Source organism: Ovis aries, chromosome 1 (assembly GCF_016772045.2).
Source record: "Ovis aries strain OAR_USU_Benz2616 breed Rambouillet chromosome 1, ARS-UI_Ramb_v3.0, whole genome shotgun sequence".
Taxonomy (NCBI): Eukaryota; Metazoa; Chordata; class Mammalia; order Artiodactyla; family Bovidae; genus Ovis; species Ovis aries.
Genome location: NC_056054.1, coordinates 34,348,454 through 34,375,391, shown reverse-complemented (window position 1 = coordinate 34,375,391; position 26,938 = coordinate 34,348,454). Strand labels below are relative to the sequence as shown.

General features: G+C 39.2%; 1 protein-coding gene, 1 long non-coding RNA gene and 1 pseudogene across 19 annotated transcripts in view; 1 reads left to right on the top strand and 2 right to left on the bottom strand.

The window, feature by feature from the left end:
* LOC132659215 (uncharacterized) overlaps positions 1-17,273 on the bottom strand; it is a 47,783-nt gene extending 30,510 nt beyond the window's left edge. The window contains exon 1 of the long non-coding RNA XR_009599339.1: positions 17,079-17,273. This is a non-coding gene — a long non-coding RNA (uncharacterized LOC132659215). The remainder of the gene's footprint in view (positions 1-17,078) is intronic.
* FGGY (FGGY carbohydrate kinase domain containing) overlaps positions 1-26,938 on the bottom strand; it is a 625,499-nt gene that overhangs the window by 297,042 nt on the left and 301,519 nt on the right. The window lies entirely within an intron of this gene.
* Positions 14,792-25,009, top strand: LOC121819420 (26S proteasome non-ATPase regulatory subunit 10-like; annotated as a pseudogene).

Here is a 26,938-nt window from a genome sequence, read left to right as displayed (position 1 = left end):
CAAAAACAAAAACAAAAAAACCAGACAGAGAGGACTACATCAAACTAAAAAGCTTCTGCATAGAAAAGGAAACAATCAATAGAATGAAAAGGCAACTGACAGTATAGGAGGAAATATTTGTAAAGCATATTTTTGACAAGCAGTTTATATTCAAAATATATAAGGAACTCCCACAACTCAAAAGCAAATAATAATAATAGCAACATCAACTTTAAAATGGGCAAAGAACTCTTCAAAGAAGACATCCAAATAGCCAAATGGTATACGAAAAAGTGCTCACCATCACTAATCATCAGGGAAATGCAAATTAAGACCACAATTAGACATCATCTCACTCCTGTTAGAATGGCTATTAAAAAAAAAAAAACAAGATAAATGTCACCAACAATGTAGAGAAATGGAACCCTTCTTCACTGCTGGTGGGAATACAGAATGACAAAGCTATTATGGAAACTACCATAAAGGCTTCTCAAAAATTAATAATAGAACTACTATATAATCCAGCAATACCATTTCTGGGTATTTATCCAAAAGAATTGAAATCAGGATTTGTAAGAGATATTTGCACTACCATGTTCATTGTGGTATTATTCACAATAGCCAAGAAGTAGAAATAACCTAAATGTCTATCAATGAAGAAAATGTGGTATATGTGGTATATACATACAATAGAATATTAGTCTGCCACATAAAAAGGAAATCCCATCATATACTACAAGTTGAGGAACTTGAGGACATTGTGCTAAGTGAAATAAGCCAGTCAGAGAAGATAATACTGCATCGTTCCACTTAAAAGAGGTGTCTATGGTAGTCAAACTCATAGAAACAGAAAGTAGAATGGTGGTTTCCAGGGACTACTGGGAGAACAAAATGGGGAGTTGCTATTCAACGGGCATAGAGTTTCAGTCATGCAAGGTGAAAACAACATTGTGCCTACTGTTAAAAATATTGTGTAATGTACACTTAACATTTTAAGAGGGTAGATTTCATATTACATATTTTTACCACAATAAAAATATGTGTGATATGCAGCTAAACCACTGCTGAGTGGGAAATTTATAGCACTAAATGCTTACCTCAGAAAGGAGGAAAAGTCAAATTTAAAAACGTAATTTTCCACCTTAAAAACAAAAACTAGAAAAAGAGTAAAATAAACCAAATGCAAGGAAGGAAATAATCAATTTGAAAGCAAAAATCAATAAGACTAAAAACTGAAAATTAATAGAGAAAAATCAATGACATAAAGAGTAGGTTCTTTGAAAAGATCAACAAAAAGACAAATCTCAAGTGAGACTGCCAAATTTAAAAAGAGAGAAAACACAAAGTATTAATATCAAAACAAGACAGGGGATATCACTTGGGACTCTGCAAACACCAAAAGATAAAGGAAATACTACAAACAAACCTACACAAATTTTACAATTTTTATAAACTGGATCAATTCCTTGAAAAACACAAATACACACAAGTAGCCAATATGAAATTGATCATTTGAACAGTTCTATAACTATTTAAGGAAATTGAATCTGTACTTTTAAAACTCTAAAATAAGAAATCTCCTGGCCCAGTTGGTTACACTAGAGAATTCTGTCAGCCACTTAAAGGAAAATTAATACCATCATCACATAACCTCTTCCAGAAAATAAAAGGAGAGGAAATATTTCCCAATTCTCATTAGAAGGCCAATATTTCATTGATATCAAAATCAAAGGCAGTATCCCCAAATTAAGCAAAAAGCCAATATCATTCATGAATGGAGACACAAAAATCCTTACCAAAATGTTAGCAAATAGAATTCAGCAATATATAAACAAATTTATATACTATGACCAAGTGGGTTTGTTTTAGGAATGCAAGGTGGGTTCACTATTTGAAAATTAATCAGAGTAGTAAGAAAAATCACATGACCATATCAATGAAAAAGCTGTTTGACAAAATTCAACATTTACTGATGATAAAAATCCTCAGAAAACTAGGAATTAGGGAGGAATTGCCTCAATTTTAAAAAGTATATACCCCCAAAAAAACTACAACTAACATCAGTTAATGCTGAAAGACTGACTGCTTTCCCCCTAGGACTGAAAACAAAGTAAGGGTTCAGCTCTTACTACAGTTAACTAGAATTCTGAACCAGAACAATAAAGGAAGAAATAAATAAAAGGCATAAAAAGTGGAGTGAAAGAAATACCACTGTTTCTGTACCACCATCCCTATGACAAGATGGTCTACAAAAAAAAAAAAGCCAAGAAACCAACAACAGAAAAAACCTCCTAGAACTTAATCTGTATTCAGCAACATTGCAGGGTACAAGATCATCATACAAAAATCAACTGTATAACTATGTACTAGCAATAAACATATGGAAACCAAAATTTAAAATATGATACCATTAATGGTCACTCAAAAATGAAGCAAAATTCTAACAAAACATACAAGACTTGTATGCTGAAAATTACACAATGCTAACAAAAGAAAAGATGTGAATAAATGGAGAGATATGCCAGAGATCAAATCAATCAGTCCTAAAGGAAATCAGTCCTGAGTAGTCATTGGAAGGACTGATGCTGAAGCTGAAGTTCCAATACTTTGGCCACCTGATGCAAAGAACTGACTCACTGGAAAAGACTCTGATGCTGGGAAAGATTGAAGGCAGGAGAAGGGGACGACAGAGGATGAGATGGTTGAATGGCATCACCGACTCGATGGACATGAGTTTGAGCAAGCTCCAGGAGTTGGTGATGGACAGGGAAGCCTGGCATGCTGCAGTCCATGGGGTCACAAAGAGCTGGACACAACTGAGCGACTGAACTGAATTGCCCTGTTCATGAATCGGAAGATTCAACATAGTAAGGATTTCTGTTCTCCTCAGATTAATGTACAGGCCTTATACAATTCCTATCAACATCCTAGCAATTTTTTTAGATATTGGCAAGTTTATCCCTGGTGGCTCAGCTGTTAAAAATCCACCTGCCAATGCAGGAATTTGATCCCTGGGTTGAGAAGATCCCTGGAGAAAGAAATGGCACTCCACTCCAGTGTTCTTGCCTGGAAAATTCCATGGACAGAGGAGCCTGGAAGGCTACAGTCTGAGGGGTCACAAGAGTTGGTCACAAGTTAGTGATTAAACCACCACCATTCTGAAATGTATAGGTAAAGTCAAACAAACAATATTGAAAAAAATAATAAAGTAGGAGGTATCACTATAACCCATTTTAAAACATTATAGAGCTATAGTAATCAAGACTGTATGATGTGGCAAAGAGACAGACACATGGATCATTCAGTCAGAACAGAGAACCCTGAAACACGCCTACACAGGTACAGCATACTCATTTTATATTACAGTTCAGTGGAGCTGAAGCAATGGGATATCCATAGTTTAAAAATTAACCTCAACCTAAACCTCACACTAAATACAAAAATTACCTCAAAATGGATCATGGACTTGAATGTAAAATATAACTAAAAACTTTGGGAGAACATCTTTGCGACCCGGGGCTTAAGCGTCAATTAGACATAAGAAGCACAATCCAAGAATTAAGAAAAGAATGAATTGGACATCATCAAAATCAAAAGCTCCTGCTCTATGAAAATCCTATTAATAAGATGAAAAGACAAGCCATAGACTGGTAGAAAAATATTTGCAAACTACATACGTGACAAAGAACTTGGATTGAGAATATATAAAGAACTCTCACAATTCAACAGGTAAAAAACAAAAAAAACAAACAATGCAATTATAAAATGGGCAAAGGATTTGCAACAACATGGATGGAATTTGAGGGTATTATGCTAAATTAAATAAGTCAGGTGGAGAAAGACAAACACTGCATGATTTAATTTATATGTGAAACATATAAACAAACAAACAAAATAAATGAAAATGGACTTCCTGGTGGTCCAGTGGTTAAGGATCTGGGCTTCCATTGCAGAGGGCATGCATTTGATCCTTGGTTGGGGAACTAAGACCCCCATGTCATGTGTTGCAAAAAAGAACAAATGAAACTATAAACAAATACATAGAAACAGAAAACAGAGTAGTGGTTACAGGAAGGGAACAGGTGGAGGGAGGGCAAAATGGGTAAAAGGGGTCAACTGCATGGTGACAGAAGCGAGATTTTGGGGGTGAGCATGCTACCATATACGCAGAAATAAAATGTTGTACATGCGAAACATACAGTGTTATGAACCAATTACCTCAATAATCTTTTAATTTCAGAGAAAATGGGACTACAAGCAATAAATGCTGGAGAGGGTGTGAGAAAAGGGAACCCTCTTACACTGTCGGTGGGAATGCAAACTAGTACAGCCACTGTGCAGAACAGTGTGGAGATTCCTTACAAAACTGGAAATAGAACTGCCTTATGACCCAGCAATCCCACTGCTGGGCATACACACTGAGGAAACCAGAACTGAAAGAGACACGTGTACCCCAATGTTCATCACAGCACTGTTTATAATAGCCAGGACATGGAAGCAACCTAGATGTCCATCAGCAGATGAATGGATAAGAAAGCTGTGGTACATATACACAATGGAGTATTACTCAGCCATTAAAAGAATACATTTGAATCAGTTCTAATGAGGTGGATGAAACTGGAGCCGATTATACAGAGTGAAGTAAACCAGAAAGAAAAACACCAATACAGTATACTAACACATATATATGGAGTTTAGAAAGATGGTAACAATAACCCTGTATGGGAGACAGCAAAGAGACACAGATGTATAGAACAGTCTTTGGACTCTGCGGGAGAGGGAGAAGGTGGGATGATTTGGGAGAATGACATTGAAACATGTATAATATCATATAAGAAACGAATCGCCAGTCCAGGTTCGATACAGGATACAGGATGCTTGGGGCTGGTGCACTGGGATGACCCAGAGGGATGGTATGGGGAGGGAGGAGGGGGGTCAGGATGGGGAACACGTGTACACCCGTGGTGGATTCATGTTGATGTATGGCAAAACCAATACACTATTGTAAAGTAATTTAGCCTCCAATTAAAATAAATACATTTAAATTTAAAAAAGAAAATGGGAAAAGGACATGAGGAGACATTTCACTGAAAAAGACATAGGGATGGAAAATAAACACCTAAAAGATACTGACCATCATTAGCTATTAGAGAAATGCAAATAAAACCACAATAAGATAATGCTGCAGTGAAAAGGAAAAAAAGAGGAATGGGTTTTCTTTTCCTTTCCTGAGAACAAAGAAGATACAGGGAACAATGAGCGAGCCTGGTCATTCCTGGTTTTTACTTTAACTGTTCCTACTCTGTAGCCTGTAACAAAGTTTGTTTTTCTGCCCTTAACTCTGCATGAGCTATATATTGCACCTATTATCCTTTGACTCTGTGCTAGTTACATCATGTACCTGGTTATGATTTACAGCACTCTCTTCACAGACCACCCCTGGTAGTTTTCTCTTTTGCATTACAGAAAGAAGGCCGCAGGGCTACAGAACTGCCTGACTCATTACTGGGCTATCTGACACCAGCCTATGACTCTTTGAAATGATGCAAGAGGAAGATGAGTCAGTCAGTTCATTTCAGTTGCTCAGTCGTGTCCAACTCTTTGCGACCCCATGAACCACAGCATGCCAGGCCTCCCTGTCCATCACCAACTCCCGGAGTTCACACAAACCCATGTCCACTGAGTCAGTGATGCCATCCAACCATTTCATCCTCTGTCGTCCCCTTCTCCTCCTGCCCTCAATCTTTCCCAGCATCAGGGTCTTTTCAAATGAGTCAGCTCTTCACATCAGGTGGCCAAAGTATTGGAGTTTCACCTTCAGCATCAGTCCTACCAATGAACACCCAGGACTGGACTGGTTGCATCTCCTTGCAGTCCAATGGACTCTCAACAGTCACAGTTCAAAAGCATCAATTCTTCAGCACTCAGCTTTCTTTTAGTCCAACTCTCACATCTAAACATGACCACTGGAAAAACCATAGCCTTGACTAGACGGACCTTTGTTGGCAAAGTAATCTCTCTGTTTTTAATATGCTGTCTAGGTTGGTTCATAACTTTCCTTCCAAGGAGTAAGCGCCTTTTAATTCATGGCTGCAATCAATCACCATCTGCAGTGATTTTGGAGCCCAGAAAAATAAAGTCAGCCACTGTTTTCCCATCTATTTGCCATGAAGTGATGGGACCGGATGCCATGATCTGTTTTGAGCTTTAAGCCACCTTTTCCCTCTCCTCTTTCAGTTTCATCAAGAGGCTTTTAGTTCTTCACTTTCTGCCATAAGGGTGGTGTCATCTGCATATCTGAGGTTACTGATATTTCTCCGGCAATCTGGATTCCAGCTTGTGCTTCTTCCAGTCCAGCGTTTCTCATGATGTACTCTGCAGAGAAGTTAAATAAGCAGGGTGACAATAGACAGCCCTGACGTACTCCTTTTCCTATTTGGAACCAGTCTGTAGTTCTATGTCCAGTTCTAACTGTTGCTTTCAGACTTGCATACAGGTTTCTCAAGAGGCAGGTCAGGTGGTCTGGTATTTCCATCTCTTTCAGAATTTTCCACAGTTTATTGTGATCCACACAGTCAAAGGCTTTGGCATAGTCAATATAGCAGAAATAGATGTTTTTCTGGAACTCTCTTGCTTTTTCCATGATCCATTGGATGTTGGCAATTTGATCTCTGGTTCCTCTGCCTTTTCTAAAACCAGCTTGAACATCAGGGAGTTCACGGTTCACGTATTGCTGAAGCCTGGCTTGGAGAATTTTGAGCATTACTTTACTAGCATGTGAGATGAGTGCAATTGTGTGGTAGTTTGAGCATTCTTTGGCATTGCCTTTTTGGGATTGGAATGAAAACTGACCTTTCCCAGTTCTGTGGCCACTGCTGAGGTTTCCAAATTTGCTGGCATATTGAGTGCAGCACTTTCACAGCATCATCTTTCAGGATTTGAAATACCTCAACTGGAATTCCATCACCTCCACTAGCTTTGTTTGTAGTGATGCTTCCTAAGGCCCACTTGACTTCACATTCCAGGATGTCTGGCTCTAGGTGAGTGATCACAACATTGTGATTATCTGGGTCGTGAAGATCTTTTTGTACAGTTCTTCTGTGTATTCTTGCCACTTCTTCTTAATATCTTCTGCTTCTGTTAGGTCCAGACCATTTCTGTCCTTTATTGTGCCCATCTTTGCATGAAATGTTCCCTGGTATCTCTAATTTTCTTGAAGCGATCCTAGTCTTTCCCAGTCTATTGTTTTCCTCTATTTCTTTGCATTGATCACTGAGGAAGGCTTTCTTATCTCTCCTTGCTATTCTTTGGAACTCTGAATTCAAATGGGTGTATCTTTCCTTTTCTTCTTTGCTTTTCACTTCCCTTTTATCACAGCTATTTGTAAGGCCTCCTCAGGCAGCCATTTTGCTTTTTGCATTTCTTTTTCTTGGGGATGGTCTTGATTCCTATCTTCTGTACAATGTCAGAAACCTCTGTCCATAGTTCATCAGGCACTCTATCAGATCTAGTCCCTTAAGGTACTATTTCTCATTTCCACTGTATAATCATAAGGGATTTGATTTAAGTCACACCTGAATGATCTAGTGGTTTTCTCCACTTTCTTCAATTTAAGTCTGAATTTGGTAATAAGGAGTTCATGATCTGAGTCACAGTCAGCTCCTGGTCTTGTTTTTGCTGACTGTATAGAGCTTCTCCATCTTTGGCTGCAAAAATATAGTCAATCTGATTTTGGTGTTGACCATCTGGTGATGTCCATATGTAGAGTCTTCTCTTGTGTTGTTGGAAGAGGGTGTTTGCTATGACCAGTGCGTTCTCTTGGCAGAACTCTATCAGCCTTTGCCCTGCTTCATTCTGTACTCCAAGGCCAAATTTGCCTATTACTCCAGGTATTTCTTGACTTCCTACTTTTGCATTCCAGTCTCCTATAATGAAAAGGACATCTTCTTGGGGTGTTATTTCTAGAAGGTCTTGTAGGTCTTCATAGAACCATTCAACTTCAGCTTCTTCAGTGTTACTGGTCAGGGCATAGACTTGGATTACTGTGATATTGAATGATTTGCCTTGGAAACGAACAGAGATCATTCTGTCATTTTTGAGATTACATCCAAGTACTGCATTTCGGACTATTTTGTTGACTATGGAAGAAGAATACAAGAGCCTTATACCTTTGCTCCTCATCGCCAAGCCCTGACTGCAAGCCTTCCTAGACTCCTCATGGTAGGAGGGGGACACAGTTCTTAAGGCATAAGCCTGCTGTATCTCCCCTCTGCTAGTTGAGGATTAAAGTCGTCTTTCTGTTTCCTCCAAACTCTCCATGATTTTTATTTGGCTTTGGTTGGCAGAGAAAACCAAGATTTTGACTGCAACAATACCAATATGCAAGAATGGATAAAATAAAAACAATGACAACAGCTTCAAGGATGCAAAGAAACCAGATCTCTCATATACTGATGGGAGTGTAAAATGCTATACAGTCACTCTGGAAAATTTCTTTAAAAACTAAACATACACTTGCCACATGCATGCATGCTAAGTCACTTCAGTCATATTGGACTCTTTGCAACACTATGGACTGTACCCCTCGAGGCTCCTCTGTCCATGGATTCTCCAGGCAAGAACACTGGAGTGGGTTGCCTTTCCCTTCTCCAGGGGATTTTCCCAACCCAGGGATCAAACCTGCATCTACTGCAGCTCCTGCATTGCAGACAGATTCTTTACCACTGAGCCACTAGCTATGCCCACACTTACCATATGACCCAGAAACGACTTTTCTGGGCATACATCTCAGACAAATGAAAGTTGTGCTCAGTTGCTCAGTGGTGTCTGACTCTTTGCAACTCCATGCACTATAGCCTGCCAGGTTCCTCGGTCCATGGGATTATCCAGGCAAGAATACTGGAAAGTTGTGCATGCTAAAGTCACTTCAGTTGTGTTGCACTCTTTGCAACCCTATGAACGGAAGCCTGCCAGGCTCCTCTGTCCATGGATTCTCCAGGCAAGAATACTGGAATAGGTTGTTCTTTCCTCCTTCAGGGATCCTCCCAACCCAGGGATCATACCAGAGTCTCCTGCATTACAGGTGAATTCTTTACCTCTGAAACTCCGGGAAGCCCACTGGAAAGTTATATCTACCCAAATTCTATACTCAGATGTTTATAATAGTTTTATCTATAACAGCCCCAAAATGCAAATAACCAAACTGTCCCTAATTAGGTGAATGGTTAAACAAACTGTAGTATATCCATAGCATGAAACACTCCTCACCAACAAAAAGAACAGATTATTGATACATGTATCAACTTGGATAGATCACAAGGTCATTGAACAAAGCAGAAAAAATGGAAAAAATCACATTCTTTATGACTTCATTTACATAAAATTCTCAAAAGGACAAAATTATAGAGTAGGAAAACAAATTCATATTTGGCAGGGGTTATGGATGATGGGGGTGTTAGCTGTGCCTATGAAGGGTAGCTTTCTAGTGAAGGAATATTTCTACATCTTGGTTGCAATCATGGTTGCACAAATCTACACAAGTGATAAAATAACATAGACCTGTACATCCTACAACATTCTAGTGTCAGTTTCCTAGTTTTTATATTGTAGTATAAGTATGTAAAATGTAATGATTGGACTAAACAGGATGAAGAATATATGGAGCATTTCTGTACTGTTTTGCAACTTCTTGGAAATCCTTCATTATATATCATAAGTTAAAAAATAAACCATTTATAAAGCAAGTAACTCAGAAAACAAGAGTGTGGAAGCTAAAACCCAAGGAGCAAGTAAATAAAATATTATAATAATGGCCTATAATAACATGCAGTTTTATGAAGAGACATTTTAAATGGGGAAGCTTTGCATAGGCCAGTGACATACAATACCAAGATCATTTTTATTTGTAGGATTAAAACATGTGCTAAAAAATATTAGAGCCACAGATTAAAATGTCTCACCTTAAACCAGCCAACTGGCTATTATGAATTGCTTGCAATTAGTCACATAAACAAACAATGAAAAATTCTGCAAACAATGAAAAAACATTCACAAAGTGTCTTCAGGCTAGTTGTTCAAACTTTATCTAGTAAGTGGTGGGAATGAAGAAGTTTCATAATGGATAAGCCAGAACCTATTCCTACGACTGTCACACAGTTAACTGATTTGTGTATGCCCTGTGTAGGATGTCCTCAAGTTTGTTTCACTACAGAATATATTCATTTCCAGCTGTGCTAGGGAAAGAATATTTGCACTGGGTAAAATGTTTAGTGCTAATTAGAAAGGAGCAAATAGCGGAAACCTGCCTCTCCCTCCTTGGACACAAAATGATAACTACTAGCCATATGAAGCTATTTAAATTTTTAAAAATTAAAATCAAATTTAAAATGTAGTTCCCAGATACATTTCAAGTGTTCAACGTGACTAATGGCTACCATATCAGAACCCCTTAGATACAGAACTTTTCCATCATCACAAAAAGTTCTGTTGGACAGTGTTGCTCTAGAGCATGAAAAACATGTCATTTCCCACAATCATAGGTAGTGTTACAGCCCAAAGAGCTCTGACAGGAATTAGTATTGCATTATCTGAGGTTTTCATTTACACATAATCTTATCTTCAGCAATACTGAGCAGTATGTTGCAGTGTTTAAGTGCTAGGGTTTTAGGGTAGAATAGCACTGGATTACCATTTTAGCTCCAACCTTTGCCAAGTTGTGTGACCCCAAGCATGCTATTTGCTTCTCTGTGCCTGTATTCCACCCCCTTTTTTTTAAGGGTGGGGAATAATGGAAATTCCCTCAAAGGGATGTTGTGAAAGACTAAATGAGAAAAGTGCAATACCTGACACATGTGATCTGTAAATATTATTCTTGAAGTCCAGACGATGGATTTGGCTTGTTCTCGGACTTTGCCACAAAGGTCTGTCTAGTCAAGGCTATGGATTTTCCAGTGGTCATGTATGGATGTGAGAGTTGGACTGTGAAGAAAGCTGAGTGCCAAAGAATCGATGCTTTTGAACTGTGGTATTGGAGAAGACTCTTGAGAGTCCCTTGGACTGCAAGGAGATCCAACCAGTCCATTCTAAAGGAGATCAGTCCTGGGTGTTCTTTGGAAGGACTGATGCTAAAGCTGAAACTCCAATACTTTGGCTACCTCATGCAAAGACTTGACTTATTGGAAATGACTCTGATGCTGGGAGGGACTGGGGGCAGGAGGAGAAGGAGACGACAGAGGATGAGATGGCTGGATGGCATCACCGACTCGATGGACGTGAGTCTGAGTGAACTCCGGGAGCCTGGCATGCTGCAATTCATGGGGTCGCAAAGAGTCAGACACGACTGAGCGACTGAACTGAAGTGAGGACATAGACTCTAGATGACCAGTAGAAAAGGGAATATTCAATTGTACAAGTAGCAGGGGAGTCCATCCCTAACAGGGCCCCCTTTGACTCTTGATAAATAAACAGTAATGACACTGTTACTCCATACTTGGGGACAGTAACAAAAGAGAAGACATCTTCTCCCTTAGAGATCTATTTGTCTTGCAGCTTTCAAAAAGTGAAAGAATACCTTACCCTTGTACTTAAAGGATTCAGAATTGAAAGCTAACTACCCAGTCATATCAAATAATTTAAAAGTACAACACACCATCTATAAAAGGTTATCCAAACAAGTCACTCAGTAGTAGGGGCACTTGGAGTTTGTCTCCAGCTGTTTCTGGCAATCAAATCCAATTTTTTGATGTATTATTATAGTTAAATGCTACTATACCCAATCCTTTGTGAGTACCACACAACAAGCCTGCTGTACCTCTGAAATCAACTGGATATTTATTGAACACCTACTAAATACAGGACACTTTCACTATACACCAGCCATTAGCAAGCTACATCTGGCAAGTCAAATTAGGTCCACTTTATATTTTCCTTAAGGTAAGGAAGGTATGAATGACTTTTACATTTTTCACCTGTTGGAAGAACTGCCTTCACCCACTAATACCAAACACCAAATGGCCCTGGACATTAGCTTTTGCTCCACACTTAATAATGTTTCTTAATTAATTCAACCTAAAATTACAAGACAAAAGAGCACTTATATGTGAAACTTATACAGTAGGAAAGTCATTTCAACAGCTAACACTGTTTGAATCATAAGTGATGCCAACATGCTTTATACACTTTCCATGCTGTTACAAATCAAAACAACAAAATCACAATGCGATACCACTTTGCACCCACTAGAATGGCTGTAATAAAAAAATAGACATTAACAAGTGTTGGTAAAGATGTGGAGGAGAATGTACATTGCTAATGGGAGGGAAATATATACGGCCACTTTGGTAAATTCTGGCAGTTCCTCAAAAATTTAAACATAGAATTCCATATGGCCCAGCAATTTTACTCCTAGACAGGTACCAAGAGAAATGAAAGCATATATCTGCACAGAAACATGTACATGAATGTTTACAGCAGCATTATTCATAATAAACAAAAGGCAGAAGCCAGCCAACTGATGAATGGATAAGTGAAATATGGAAAGCCACACAGCAGAATATTATTTAGCCATTAAAATGAAGTACTGATACATACTACAATTTGGAAAAACTTCAGAAACCTTATGCTAAGTGAAAGAAGCTAAACACAAAAGATTTTTGTATGATTCATACACATTGGCAATAAAAATTAATGAAGTACTGGTACATGCTACAATATGGAGGAACCTCAAAAATATGCTAAGTGAAAGAAGCCAGGCACAAAAGACCACTTCTTACTTGATTTAATTCAGATGAAATGTCCAGAATATGCAAATTTATAGAGACAGAAAATAGATCAGTGGTTACCTGGAGTTGGGAGTGGGAATGAGGGTTAATTGTAAAAAATGAGTATGAGGGATTTACGGGGGAAGTGAAAATGTTCTAAAACATTATGATTATGGTTGCATCATTCAATAAAGTTACTAAAAATATTGAACTATACACTTGAAATGGGTGAATTTTATATGAAAAACATATCCTAATAAAGTTATTAGAAATAGGAAAGGAAGAGTAGGGGAAACTGGGTGAAGGGCACATGGGAATTCTGCATTATCTTCCCAACTTTTCCATAAACCTCACACTATTCTGAAATTTAACTGAAAAATACCAAGAATATGTTTGTGCATGCAACCTATCTGTGTGAAAAGACATTTATAAAGATGAAATGTGTAAAATCTCATTATAGATGAGCATTAACATGAACATTTGAAACTATTTCGATAACAGAATACTATTAGCCCCAAATAAACAAAATGTTACCCAAAAAAGAATTTCATTATTCTCATTAGTTGTCCTGTATTACCTAAAATAAGTGCTCAATTATTATTACTTTGAATTTTATCAATAAACATTTGCTGAAATTTGTTTTCTCCTTTGTCATATAAGTACCTACACATTATCCTCGATTTTGTTTTTTGGCCCACAGAGCCTAAAATATTTGCTATCTGGTTCTTTACAGAACCGTGTTCTACACTATTACAGGATAAATATAATCAGTCTCCTTCTTGAGTGTATTGTTATCATTACCTAGTTTTGGCATAATGCCCTTAGTATATTAGTCGCTCAGTCCTGTCCGACTCTTTGTAACCCCATGTCCGGCGAACTCTGGAGGCAAAAACACTGGAATGGGTAGCCACTCCCTTCTCTACAGGATCTTCCTGATCTAACCATGGTCTCCTGCATTGCAGGCAGATTCTTTACCATCTGAGCCACCAGGGAAGCCCGTCCTTAGTATAGATCCTATAATTTTGCCTTTTGACTCACAAAGTCTCAAGATATTTACTATATAGCTCTTCACAGAAAAGTTGCCAAGCCCTGTTCTACACTATAACAGGGTAAATATAATCAGTCTCCTTCTTGAGTATATTCTTATCATAACTTAGCTGTGGTATGATGCCAGTCTGGATATCCCCTATAAAGGATAAGCCGTGCATCTCTTCTGCTGTGGCACTATTTAGGATTCCCATAAATAGAAACACTATTAGCTTAATAGTCTAGCAAAACTTCGATGTCACCTTTATTATCGTGATATTAGAGAGTCAACGCTATAGACAGTGTCAAAATGACCCTCAAGTTGTTATGTCACCACGCCATGGACCCCGTGAGATCTCTTAGATATCAAATAGCTCCTATGGCATCACACCCTGCCTTTGGCATCACCCTGGCACATCACCTTAGTGTCATATGCTATCACTGTTGTGGCAGAATTCTGCCCTAATGCCACTCCACCGAAATGTCAGCGTAATTAAGTCCTATTTCCTTTCAATCCTTTGGCAGCGGCAGGAGCGATGGGGAGGGTGGCCGCAGGCACTGGTTCGAGCTCAGGAGGTAATATTCAGCTGCTATCGTTTTCCTTCCGCTTACCACTGCAGGTCAGGGCCCCCAGACAGGACGTTTTGGCTTCCATAACTCTCTTGCCATGACCCCGCGCCCATTTCGCGTCACTGACTTAGTGCCCCAACAGCGACCACCCACCCCGGTTCTACACGGCTCCCCATACCTGACTCCATTCTCCAGCTGTCATCCTGGGCCAATTCCACCAGCCACTTGACTACGGCGGCCGCACGGGACCCTGGGACTGGTAGTTCCGCCCCACTAGGGGCAGAGTCGGGAGAGTGGCGACTGCGCCTCCCTGCCCGGAAATGCACTCAGACTGCAACTCCCAGAGGCGCCCTGCGATGGGAAAAGCAAAGGAACAAGAGAGGATGGTGATTGGTGGAGCTCTACGGGCTCTTTTGATTGGCGCTCGGAGCCTGTGACGTGAGGAGGTGGTGGATCTGGCTGCACGGAGATCCTGGGAAAGCGAAATGGAGGGGTGTGTGTCTAACCTAATGATCTGCAACCTGGCCTACAGCGGGAAGCTGGAGGAGTTAAAGGAGAGGATCCTGGCGGATAAGTCCCTGGCCACTAGGACTGACCAGGTAAAGCAGCGCTGGACCCTCTCCGCAGGCGGCGGCGGAGGCGGCGGCGGCGGCGGCGGAGACAACGTGGCTGCGCAGCCCTGCCCAGTACAGGGGAGGCCGGTTCCGAGAGGGCGGGATTCCCGCCCCCGCCTCCCCATCCCTATCCCTGGGTCACCTCAGGACTCGGGATAGAGCGGCCCAGTCTAGCCCCGCAAAGTGCCAATGTTTCCCCCTCCCCTTTGGCCTGGTACTTAGCTCGCTGTATTTAGGATATTTCTAGAACGTTTAGCTCATTTCTCAGAAATGCCCAATCTTTGAGGCATCTGTGAGAAGGAAAGTTTTGGATTTTTGTAATGGATTTCTTTGCTTTTATTAGTGATTTTATTCGGGGCAACATGTGTAACTGAACGCCTCGTCTGTGTCAGGCAGTTACTGGAAGGAGCAGACGTGGATAAAGTAATCCCAAATCATATGTCCGATTCTAATTGTGGTATTCTTCGGGAGAGAAGTTGACGTGGTGCCTTCAGAACATATCATGGAAGGACCTGATTTAATCTGGCTTAGGAAAGCCCAATGTTCTAACCCTAAAGACTTTGCAAAAGAGGGAAGGTTGACTGTATCTTGAAAAATGAATGAGGTTTCCCTGGAGGATGAATGGGCAGTTTAGGCAGAAGTTAAACAAAAGAGAGTGGACCTTGGGAATGTTTCTTTCTGCTCTCCTACGTAAAGAACCCTCATGCTTTCACCCTGAGTTTCTAGAAAGAATCATGGTGCCCTCAGTAAGCCAACAAACATTTATAGATTGCTTCCTGTTTGACAGGCACCGTGCTAAGCACTAGCAAGATAGTGTCACATAATTAAAAATCTCCATTTTGTGTCTTTGAGAAGAGAATTAGAAGTTGGGAGACTTCTCTAGAACTTTCCTTTGCTGCTCAACCTGAAAAATCCCTTTGCCTAGTTTGCCTTTAGTTTGGTCTGGTAATGTTTAATACTTTAGATTTAATTTAACACAGTTAAATTAAGATTTAATAATACTTCTAACCATTCTTCATCAAGTCAGTGGCATAAAAAGGGAGAAACTATTCAGGATCAAAAGACTTAAGAAACAACTGTTGCAACTTGTGGACCTTGTATGGACCCCGATTGAAAACAAGCTAACTGCAAAAAGATATTTGGGGCACTGTTGGGGAAATCTGAATACAGACTGGGTATTTGATGTTATAAAGGAGTTAGAGTTAATTTTAATCAGTGTAATAGCTATGTAGTAAAGTATTATTATGGAGAAGGAAATGGCAACCTAGTATTCTTGTCTGGAAATCCCATGGACAAAGGAGTCTGGCAGGCTACAGTCCATGGGGTCACAAAGAGTTGGACAGGACTTACCGATTAAACTGACTAAACAACAACAAAGTGATTTTTAGACACCCAAATACTTAGGGATGAAAAGTCATGATATTTAAGATTTGGTTTTAAAATCTCTTTAAGGGAAAAACAGATGAAGCAAATATTAGAAAACATTTGCACAATGTAGGTGATTGGCCTATTTTTATATGAGTTTGAAATTTTTGTAATAAAGCTTATAATACTATTTTCTTTTACACAGAGCTAAGAAATATAGCAGTCACTGCAAAAAATAAGAGTAAGAAATTCTTATTGAGAAACTCCTTTCTAGCTTTTTTTTTTAATAATGTTGCTTTCTAATTCTGCGTGTGGTATGTTTTTAAATGGCTATATAGGGAATCTCAACTAGTTTTATGAACATTTCCTTTCCATAAGATTCACTTGTTCTTTCTAGAGCATCTAGAAAATTCAAGAAGTTAGCTTGTGTCCTAACTTCACCATTTACTAGCTATGTGACCTTGGACAAGCTGCTTACCTTGAGGAATCTTAGTTCCCTGATCTGTAAAATGGGGATAATATATACTATATAGAATCATGGGGATTACAGGAGTTGATAGACGTAAAATTTTTAGCACAGTGCATGACATAAAAATATGTACATAGCTAAAGCTCTGTTTCTGCCAAAGCACTGAAGTAAGTTTTTGCTCTGTTGTTTTCATGGGTCTATTCTACCCAAAATTACCTACTTTCATCAATGTATTCTCCGCATGGTACTAAAACCTTAGGCTGTCTTATGTAAGTAATGTAGTTTAAGGTTACCTACCTGAGGATCCAGTCCTCTCCATTTCTTGTTTCCAAACCGTATGTTCACTGGCTCAGGATTAGTATGTTCTGCTTTCTTGCCTTAGTTCTTTTATTTCTTTTCAAGAATGTTGATCTTACTACTTCTCTGTTTCCCGTGTAGGACAGCAGAACAGCGTTGCATTGGGCATGCTCAGCTGGACATACAGAAATTGTTGAATTCTTGCTGCAACTTGGAGTGCCAGTGAATGATAAAGATGATGTGAGTACTAGGCAGAGTCGATAAATTCCCTCTTATCTTTAGAGTCCAGACTGGTGTTTACTGAAGCCCGAGAGTTAAAGTCACAAATAAATTTTAACCTTTATGACTAAGAAGTTGCAGCATGGCGCCAGTGACCAAATACAGGACTGGTGGTTGCATTATTTCATTTTGCCACTTATAGCCTGTAATTTAAGGTAAGCATGCAGATCAAGGCTTATTGAAATGACCTCTAAGAGACCACAAACCCATTTTTCTTATGTTAAAAACTTTTTGGTGAATAGTGCCTAGATATTAGAATGAGGACCTAGAACCTTTTTGTTATGTAGAGATTTAGTGCAATGGTATTAGTTATATTAGGGTAAGACTTCTAGCAGGAGATCCCGGTTCGATTCCTGGGTTGGGAAGATCTGCTGGAGAAGGGTAGGCTACCCTCTCCAGTATTCTTGTGCTTCCCTTGTGGCTCAGCTGAAAAGAATCTGCCTGTAATGCAGGAGATCTGGGTTCGATCCCTGGGTTGGGAAGATCCCCTGGAGAAGGGAATGGCTATCCACTCCAGTATTCTGGCCTGGAGAATTCCATGGACTGTATGTCCATTGGGTCACAAAGAGTTGGACTCAACTGAGTGACTTTTACTTTCACTTTCTGAAGAATAAGGGTGAAAACTTTTTGTAAGCAGGTTCCTTTCCAGGATGCTTGAGGAAGTAATATACATAATGGCAAAAAGAAAAATAATGGAGGAATAGTTGAGTACAGTAGGTATATCTACATAATAGTATGCAGCCAATAAAGTTATGATTCCAAAGAATGACAGAAAAATTCCTACAACATGATGATAAGTGGAAATTTTGGAAAATACAACTCAACGAAGTTTGATATCCTACGATCCCTATTTAAAAACACATTAGAGTTAGTCTTAAGTAGTCTCCATGTTACAGAATTATGGATTCTTTTCTTTTGTATGTATCTGATTTCCAAATATCCTGCAGTGCTTAATGAGGGAAAGAATGTATTTTCTTAAAACCACTCATACACAGCTCTGTAAACCCTGTCTTAATGTTAGCATTAATCCCTGTGACTTTTCTGCCTGGTTTGTGTTCTGTCCACCTCTTTCACAGGCAGGTTGGTCTCCTCTTCATATTGCTGCTTCTGCTGGCCGAGATGAGATTGTCAAAGCCCTTCTGGGAAAAGGTGCTCAAGTGAATGCTGTCAATCAAAATGGCTGTACTCCCTACATTATGCAGCTTCCAAAAACAGGCATGAGGTAGGGTTCCATTGCCAGGCTTCTTCTTTTGAGTTCTAAACCTCTACGCAAACACAGATTTTAACAGATATCTGCATTGTTTTCTTTTACATCTTCCCAGATTGCTGTCATGTTACTGGAAGGCGGAGCTAATCCAGATGCTAAGGACCATTATGAGGCCACAGCAATGCACCGGGCAGCAGCCAAGGGTAACTTGAAGATGATTCATATTCTTCTGTACTACAAAGCTTCCACAAACATCCAAGACACTGAGGGTAACACTCCTCTGTAAGTGACGAGTAGCAGTCATTTGTATTCTACCTGACATTAGCCCTCTTGCACTAATTCTTACACATCATTTTTTAATTCTGCTTATAATACCTGTTTATGGCCAAAAAAACCTGAAGGTACACAAAAGTATAAAGATAAAAATTCAAAGTGCCTATCATCTTGTCACCCAGAAATAACCACTGATAACATTTTAATGTATTTCCTCCCTGTCTTTTATATGTAAATATGAATACTTTGCATATGCTTTTTAAAAATTGGAACCATATTGTGTATGTAGTTTCATATCTTGTGCTTTTTACCTCATAGTGTAAGCATTTTCCAATGTTAATAAATATTTCTAAAATGATTTTGAATGCCTATACACAATGCTATTTTATGCCAGAATTTAATAATTCCTCTGTTACTGTATGTTTAAGCTTTTTGAGTTTTCCACTATTATAACTAATGCTACATTGATCAAACGTTATATGAAAAACCTTTGGCCATATTGCTGATTAGTATCTTAGTGTAGAACTAGAATTGCTGGGTCAACAGATACACATTTTAAAACAGTTGCTGTATATTCCCAAATTACTTCCAGAGGAGTTGTATTATTGCCTCCTCCCAACAGCAGTTTGAGAGTGCCTATTACCCCTCTCCAACATGAAAATATCCTTTTCTTATAGGAAAAATGGTGTTTCAGAGTTGTAACTTGCATTTTCTTGCTGTCAAGGAAGCTAAACATTTTTAGTGCCTATGACTATATTTCTTCTCTAAATTATAGCTTTCTATATCCCTTTCTCTGTTTCCTTTTGGAAAATTAATTTATTTTACTGATTTGTTTGTATACCCTTGACATAGTACAAATATTAACCTTCTTCCATGCTAGTTGAAAATATTTTTCCCAGTGTGTCTTTAAATTTTATTTTTTGAAATGACAGAAGTTTTCGACTTCTATATAGTTAGATCTATTAATCTTCCCTCACAGCTAGAAAAGTACTTCCTCACCCTGAAGTTAGATAAATACTCGCCTGTATTTTGGGGCTTCCTGGTGGCCTAGATGGTAAAGAATCTGCCTGCAATGCGGGAGACCCAGGTTCAATCCCTGGGTCAGGAAGATCCCCTGGAGAAGGGAATGCCTACCCACTCTAGTATTCTTGCCTGGAGAATTCCATGGACAGAGGAGCCTGGCAGGCTACATTCCATGGGGTTCAAAGAGTTGGACACGATATAGCAACTAATATACTTTCACATGCTATAATCAAGAACTCAGGCATTTTCATTGTAGATCCAGTCTCTTTAAATTTATTGGGCTTCCTGGTGGCACAAACAGTAAAGAATCTGCCTATAATGAAGGAGACCCAGGTTTGATCCCTGAGTTGGGAAGATCCCCCTGGAGAAGGAAATGACTACTCACTCCAGTATTCTTGCCTGGGAAATCCCATAGACAGAGGAGCCTGGCGGGCTATAGTCCACGGGGTCACAAAGAATCAGACACAACTGAGTGACTAACACTTATTATGCTATGTACACTTAAGTCACCTGTATTTTATTGCTGTTTTATGAAAAAAACATTGCATTGGTTTGGTTTAGTTACTGTTTTTCATTTAACTCAAATGCATCTGGCATTGACTATGTATGACCTGAAGCCATCCTCTACCTTGATATTTCTTCTACAGTACTTGGCCACTTTTATTCTTTATTTAATGGTGACTTTTTGAACCAGAAAATCTATGAGTCTTCTTTTTAATCCAGAGTAAGATTCAATATTGTTTTCTTAACTCTTTGTTTTAAAATTTTTCTCTGTAGTTCTGAGTGGCTTTATTTAGAAAAACATGCATGTTCTAGCCCTTTTCTCCAAATAAGAAAGGGAGGGTGGCCTGGAGGAAATTTAGGAGTCACAGGCAGTGTTGCATCCTGGGAAGAGCCAAAGATTAAGGAATAGTTAGATGCTATTTGCCCTATCCAAACTCAGCCACCTAACAGCTATATTAAATAACTTGGAGAAGTTACTTAAGTTTCCTGAGTCTGATTTTCTTATCTGTAATATGAGATATGTAAAATTCCTTCCTCCCTAAGGTTAAATAAAATAACATGTTAAGTGTATAGTACTCTACCCGGTAAACTGTTAAGTGCCTCACAAGGTCCCCACCCACCCCCGCCCAACTCACTGCTCAGCTGTGTCGTCATCATATACAAAGACTTTAACCCCAGTCACAATTTCAACTGTAAAATGGTGATAATAATACCCTGCTAACCTACAAAGTGCCTATAACAATCAGATGGTATAAAAATTTTATAGACTGCTTTTCCAATATTTAAACCACACAAGTTGCTATTAGCAGATTATATAGAGAGGTTTTTCTAAATTCTAACCCAGAATTATTGTATGTGTTTGGTGTAACCTACTAATCTCCATAAAATGAGGGCATTGTTCCTTAGGCTGGCATTTAGATCGCTTTTGTTGTAGTAGGGTCAGAATTGTTATTTATGATCTGAGATTCTAAAGCTATATTCCACTGAATTTTAACTTATAAACACTCTTCTCCATGGAAATAGATTTTCCTTTCAAGATTTAATAACTTTCCAGCATCACACAGCCATATGCAGTTTAGACTACCTGTCAGGAACTCCTAACCATTATATAGAACTGGAAATGATTAATCAATCTCTGTGGTCCTTGATTTCAGACACTTAGCCTGTGATGAAGAGAGAGTGGAAGAAGCAAAATTGCTGGTGTCCCAAGGAGCAAGCATTTACATTGAGAATAAAGAAGAAAACACCCCTACAAGTGGCCAAAGGTGGGCTGGGTTTGATACTCAAGAGAATGGTGGAAAGCTAAGCAGCTTGGATTTAGTCTTACTTTGTTTTGTGGTTGTTCCCTAATGTGCTGGTAACTAATGTACGTGTGTACAAGACATCATCTATGAATGATGAAGTTTTTCATCTCCCAAGTCTTGTAAACGTGTTTACTATTGTTCCTGCCGAGTTATTTGTTCTTAGCTTACAACTTGCTTTCCAGGCATTGAATAACTGTTGACATTGTTCTACTCTTTTATATTATCTGTATTGAATTTTGGTTAACTCTGTGCAAGTGATTATGTGGCTGTTGTGAGTCTTAAGCACCCTATCACGCACCCTCTATCCCCTTTGAGGCAGAACAACCCCAGTAGCACCAGGCCAATTGTTTTCCCAATGTTTCTAGGTAGATTCTAGAATGTTCCTTCATACAGTTGAAACACATCATAACTCAGAAGCCTATGCCACATGTTTCTGTTTTTTTCTGACAGTACGGTTTAATTTTTTTGTTATCGGGGAATACTTATATCTTGTGAGGACCAAGTTTTCGGTTCGGGGATGCTGTCCTTGGCATTCATAACCACGAAAAAAATGAAATAAAATCACATTGGTACGAGTGTCTTTTTAATGAGCTGTTTCCCTCCAAAGTAAAATGCATTGTTTTTTCTTTTCAATTTTTATTTTTACTTTATTTTACTTTACAATACTGTATTGGTTTTGCCATACATTGACATGAATCCACCACGGGTGTACCTGCGTTCCCAAACATGAAAAGAAACTTTTTAAGTACCTATATTAAATCACACCATATTGAAAAGAATGTCAAGTTTGCTACCATGATGTATAACAAAAATGAATTTTGATTTGTATTTCAGCAGCTAAAAAATAAAATGCTAAATCTCCTGATTCTTCTTTCAAATCAGTTAGATAACTCACTTAAGCCTTTAAAGGCTTTATAAAGATACTTTCTTAATTTTGGTAGCTCTAAAGTCAGTAAAATTAGTGAAGCTTGAACTGCAGCTAAAATATGTAAAAATCTTCTGAATTGCTAATTAAATTGGAACAAAAGAAAATTAATAAGTATAAATTTGATCTCAGTTTAGGGAAACATTTTAAATGATTCAGTTCAGTTCAGATGCTCAGTCCTGTCTGACTCTGTGACCCCGTGTATCGCAGCACTCCAGGCCTCCCTGTCCATCACCAACTCCCGGAGTTCACTCAAATTCATATGCATCGAGTCAGTGATACCATCCAGCCATCTCATCCTCTGTCATCCCCTTTTCCTCTTCCCGCAAATCCCTCCCAGCATCAGAGTCTTTTCCAGTGAGTCAACTCTTCACATGAGGTGGCCAAAGTACTGGAGTTTCCAGCTTTAGCATCATTCCTTCCAAAGAACACCCAGGGCTGATCTCCTTTACAAAGGACTGGTTGGATCTCCTTGCAGTCCAAGGGACTCTCAAGAGTCTTCTCCAACACCACAGTTCAAAAGCATCAATTCTTTGGCGCTCAGCCTTCTTCACAATCCAACTCTCACATCCATACATGACCACTGGAAAAACCATAGCCTTGACTAGATGGACCTTTGTTGGCAAAGGAATGTCTCTGCTTTTCAGTATGCTATCTAGGTTGGTCATAACTTTCCTTCCAAGGAGCAAGCGTCTTTTAATTTCATGGCTGCAATCACCATCTGCAGTGATTTTGGAGCCCCCAAAAATAGTCTGACACTGTTTCCACTGTTTCCCCATCTATTTCCCATGAAGTGATGGGACCAGATGCCATGATCTTCGCTTTCTGAATGTTGAACTTTAAGCCAACTTTTCACTCTCCACTTTCACTTTCATCAAGAGGCTTTTTCATTCCCCTTCACTTTCTGCCATAAGGGTGGTGGTATCTGCATATCTGAGGTTATTGATATTTCTCCTGGCAATCTTGATTCCAGCTTGTGTTTCTTCCAGTCAGGCGTTTCTCATGATGTACTCTGCATATAAATTAAATAAGCACGGTGACAATATACGGCCTTGACGTCCTCCTTTTCCTATTTGGAACCAGTCTGTTGTTCCATGTCCAGTTCTAACTGTTGCTTCCTGACCTGCATATAGGTTTCTCAAGAGGCAGGTCAGGTGGTCTGGTATTCCCATCTCTTTCAGAATTTTCCACAGTTTATTGTGATCCACACAGTCAAAGGCTTTGGCATAGTCAATAAAGCAGAAATAGATGTTTTTCTGGAACTCTCTTGCTTTTTCCATGATCCACCAGATGTTTGCAATTTGGTCTCTGGTTCCTCTGCCTTTTCTAAAACCAGCTTGAACATCAGGAGTTCACGATTGACGTATTGCTGAAGCCTGGCTTGGAGAATTTTGAGCATTACTTTACTAGCATGTGAGATGAGTGCAATTGTGTGGTAGTTTGAGCATTCTTTGGCATTGCCTTTCTTTGGGATTGGAATGAAAACTGACCTTTCCCAGTCCTGTGGCCACTGCTGAGGTTTCCAAATTTGCTGATATATTGAGTGCAGCACTTTCACAGCATCATCTTTCAGGATTTGAAATAGCTCAACTGGAATTCCATCACCTCCACTAGCTTTGTTCATAGTGATGCTTCCTTAGGCCCACTTGACTTCACATTCCAGGATGTCTGGCTCTAGGTGAGTGATCATACCATCATAATTATCTTGGTCATGAACATCTTTTTGTACAGTTCTTCTGTGTATTCTTGCCACCTCTTCTTAATATCTTCTGCTTCTGTTAGGTCCCTACCATTTCTGTCCTTTATCGAGCCCATCTTTGTATGAATTGTTCCCTTGGTATCTCTAATTTTCTTGAAGAGATCTCTAGTCTTTCCCATTCTGTTTTTCCTCTATTTCTTTGCATTGATCACTGAGGAAGGCTTTCCTATCTACTAGCCATAAAATCTAATGAACTCCAAGTGACTCTTCTAAGTATTTTTATTTGAATTTTATGCTGCAAATATTTCTTGAAATAAGTAATCCAAGTGAGTCCACAACCTTCAATTAATTTGGGGTCAGAAACTTAATGACTGGTATCTAAAATGAATTTTGTAAACACAAATGTGTTGTTGATATGCAAACCCTTTTACATAAGTATTTTGAGTGCTGAGCTTTACAGTTATTAATCAGGAAGCATATTCTTATAGAACTAGACTTTGTTTATTGAATGCAAGAGATAGAATTGATGATGGGAAATAATTTCTTTCTAATGTTTTTTAGCATGATCACAGAGTAAAGTTGTATCTAATAGAGCCTGTTAGGACTGAAGTTATTCATAAGTGCTGAATCTTTTTGTCTGAGGTAGTAGGTTTTATGAGTGTAAAAGAAAACTCATCTTAATTCTTTAATAAACAATACAGATGGAGCCAAACCTCATGTAATTTGTATGCCTTTGGCATTTTATTCCATTTTATTTTTTTGCCTGCATCATGTGCCATGTGGGACCCTAGTTCCTTGACCAGGATCCAACCTGCATCCCCTGCATTGGAACTGTGGAGTCTTAACCATTGGACCACCAGGGAACTCCCTATTGGCTTTTTAAATGAAGTGGCTTAACATTTCAATCACTAAAACTAAGGGTATTGATGGCCTCAGATATTGATCAGATTGTTTCATGTTCCCTATAGATAGAGATGAAGCTGATTCAAGTTCAGCAGGTTTTACAGTTATGTTCAAAATGAACTCAGGAAAGATGACAATTTTAATTGTAGAGCTTAACTGAGAATATAATATGGAAACAATAACAAAAGAGTGGGAAAAATTACATTCCTATTTATTGGAGGGAGTCTGCAATATCAGTGTGGTTCTTTGAAATTCAGGATAATTGTACATTTTACTTCATAATCTCTGACTTAACAATTTAGTTGACCCTAGTGTTTTGATTTCCCAATATAACTATACCAGCTACACTGAGTCCATTACGTGGCAGTGTCTTTTGCTTTTTATTTCCATATCCTTTTACATGACCAAGCCCCAGATTCTTCTGTTAGCAAGTTTGATATAGTATGGGAGCTCCTCACTTTGAGGTATATAACTTCCCAGTTGTACTGACTACCTAAAATTGAATGCAGACATTTTAATGTGCATTTTTCTGGCAAGAGGGTTCTGTACCTTTCGTCAGATTCTCAAAGGGATGTATGACTTCTAAAAAGGTTAAGAATACCTGGTTGAGGGGAAGGATGGGAAGAAGGGATAGTTAGGGAGTTTGGGATGGACACTGCTTCCCTGACGGCTCAAAAGAATCCGCCTGCAATGCAGGAGACGTGGGTTTAATCCCTGGGTTGGGAAGATCCCCTGGAGAAGGGCACATCAACCCCACTCCAGTATTCTTGCCTGGAGAATCCCATGGGGAGAGGAGCCTGGCAGGCTGCAGTTCATGGAGTTGTGAAAGAGTCAAACATGGCTAAGTGGCTGAAAATGCACACATGTACACACTGCTGTATTTTAAGTGGATAACTAACAAGGACCTACTGTACAGGACAGGGAACTCCACCCAATGTTATGTGGCAGCCTGGATGGGGAGGGAGTTTGAGGGAGAATGGGTACATGTATATGTATTGCTGAGTCCCTTTGCTGTCCATCTGAAACTATCACTACATTGTTAATTAGCTAAACTCCAATACAAAATAGAAAGTTTAATTAAAAGGAATCCCCAGTTGAGAGGAAAAAAATACTGAGTCAGTTATCAGCAGACATGGGTTCTCCAAAAGTAGAATACCACACTTTATAAATTTTTACATCCATTTTCCATTAAGAGGGCAGAAATCATCTCCATTTTACAGATGATCAAACACCAAGAACTAAATTTCCTGGATCCTGATCCTGAAAGAAAATTATTCATTTTCTTTCCTCCTCTACTCAAAAACAGTGGGCCAAATGGAAGGTACTGTGACATTTTGACAGTAATCCATTACTTGTAATACCCACCCACTGAAGCTGAAACTCCAATACTTTGACCACCTAGTACGAAGAGCTACTCACTGAAAAGACCCTGATGCTGGGAAAGACTGAGGGCAGGAGGAGAAGGGGGTGACAGGATGAGATGGTTGGGTGGCATCAACACAATGGACACAAATTTTAACAAACTCTAGGAGATGAAGGACAGGGAAACCTGGCATGCCCCAGTCCATGGGGTCACAAAGAGTCGGACACGACTTAGCAACTGAACACAGATACACACACACACACAAAGAGTCGGACACGACTTAGCAACTGAACATACACACACACACACACACCCCAACCCTGTGCTTTTCTTTACATTGGTGGACTTGTGGGGTAATTTATTTTCTAGTTTCCCAGAAC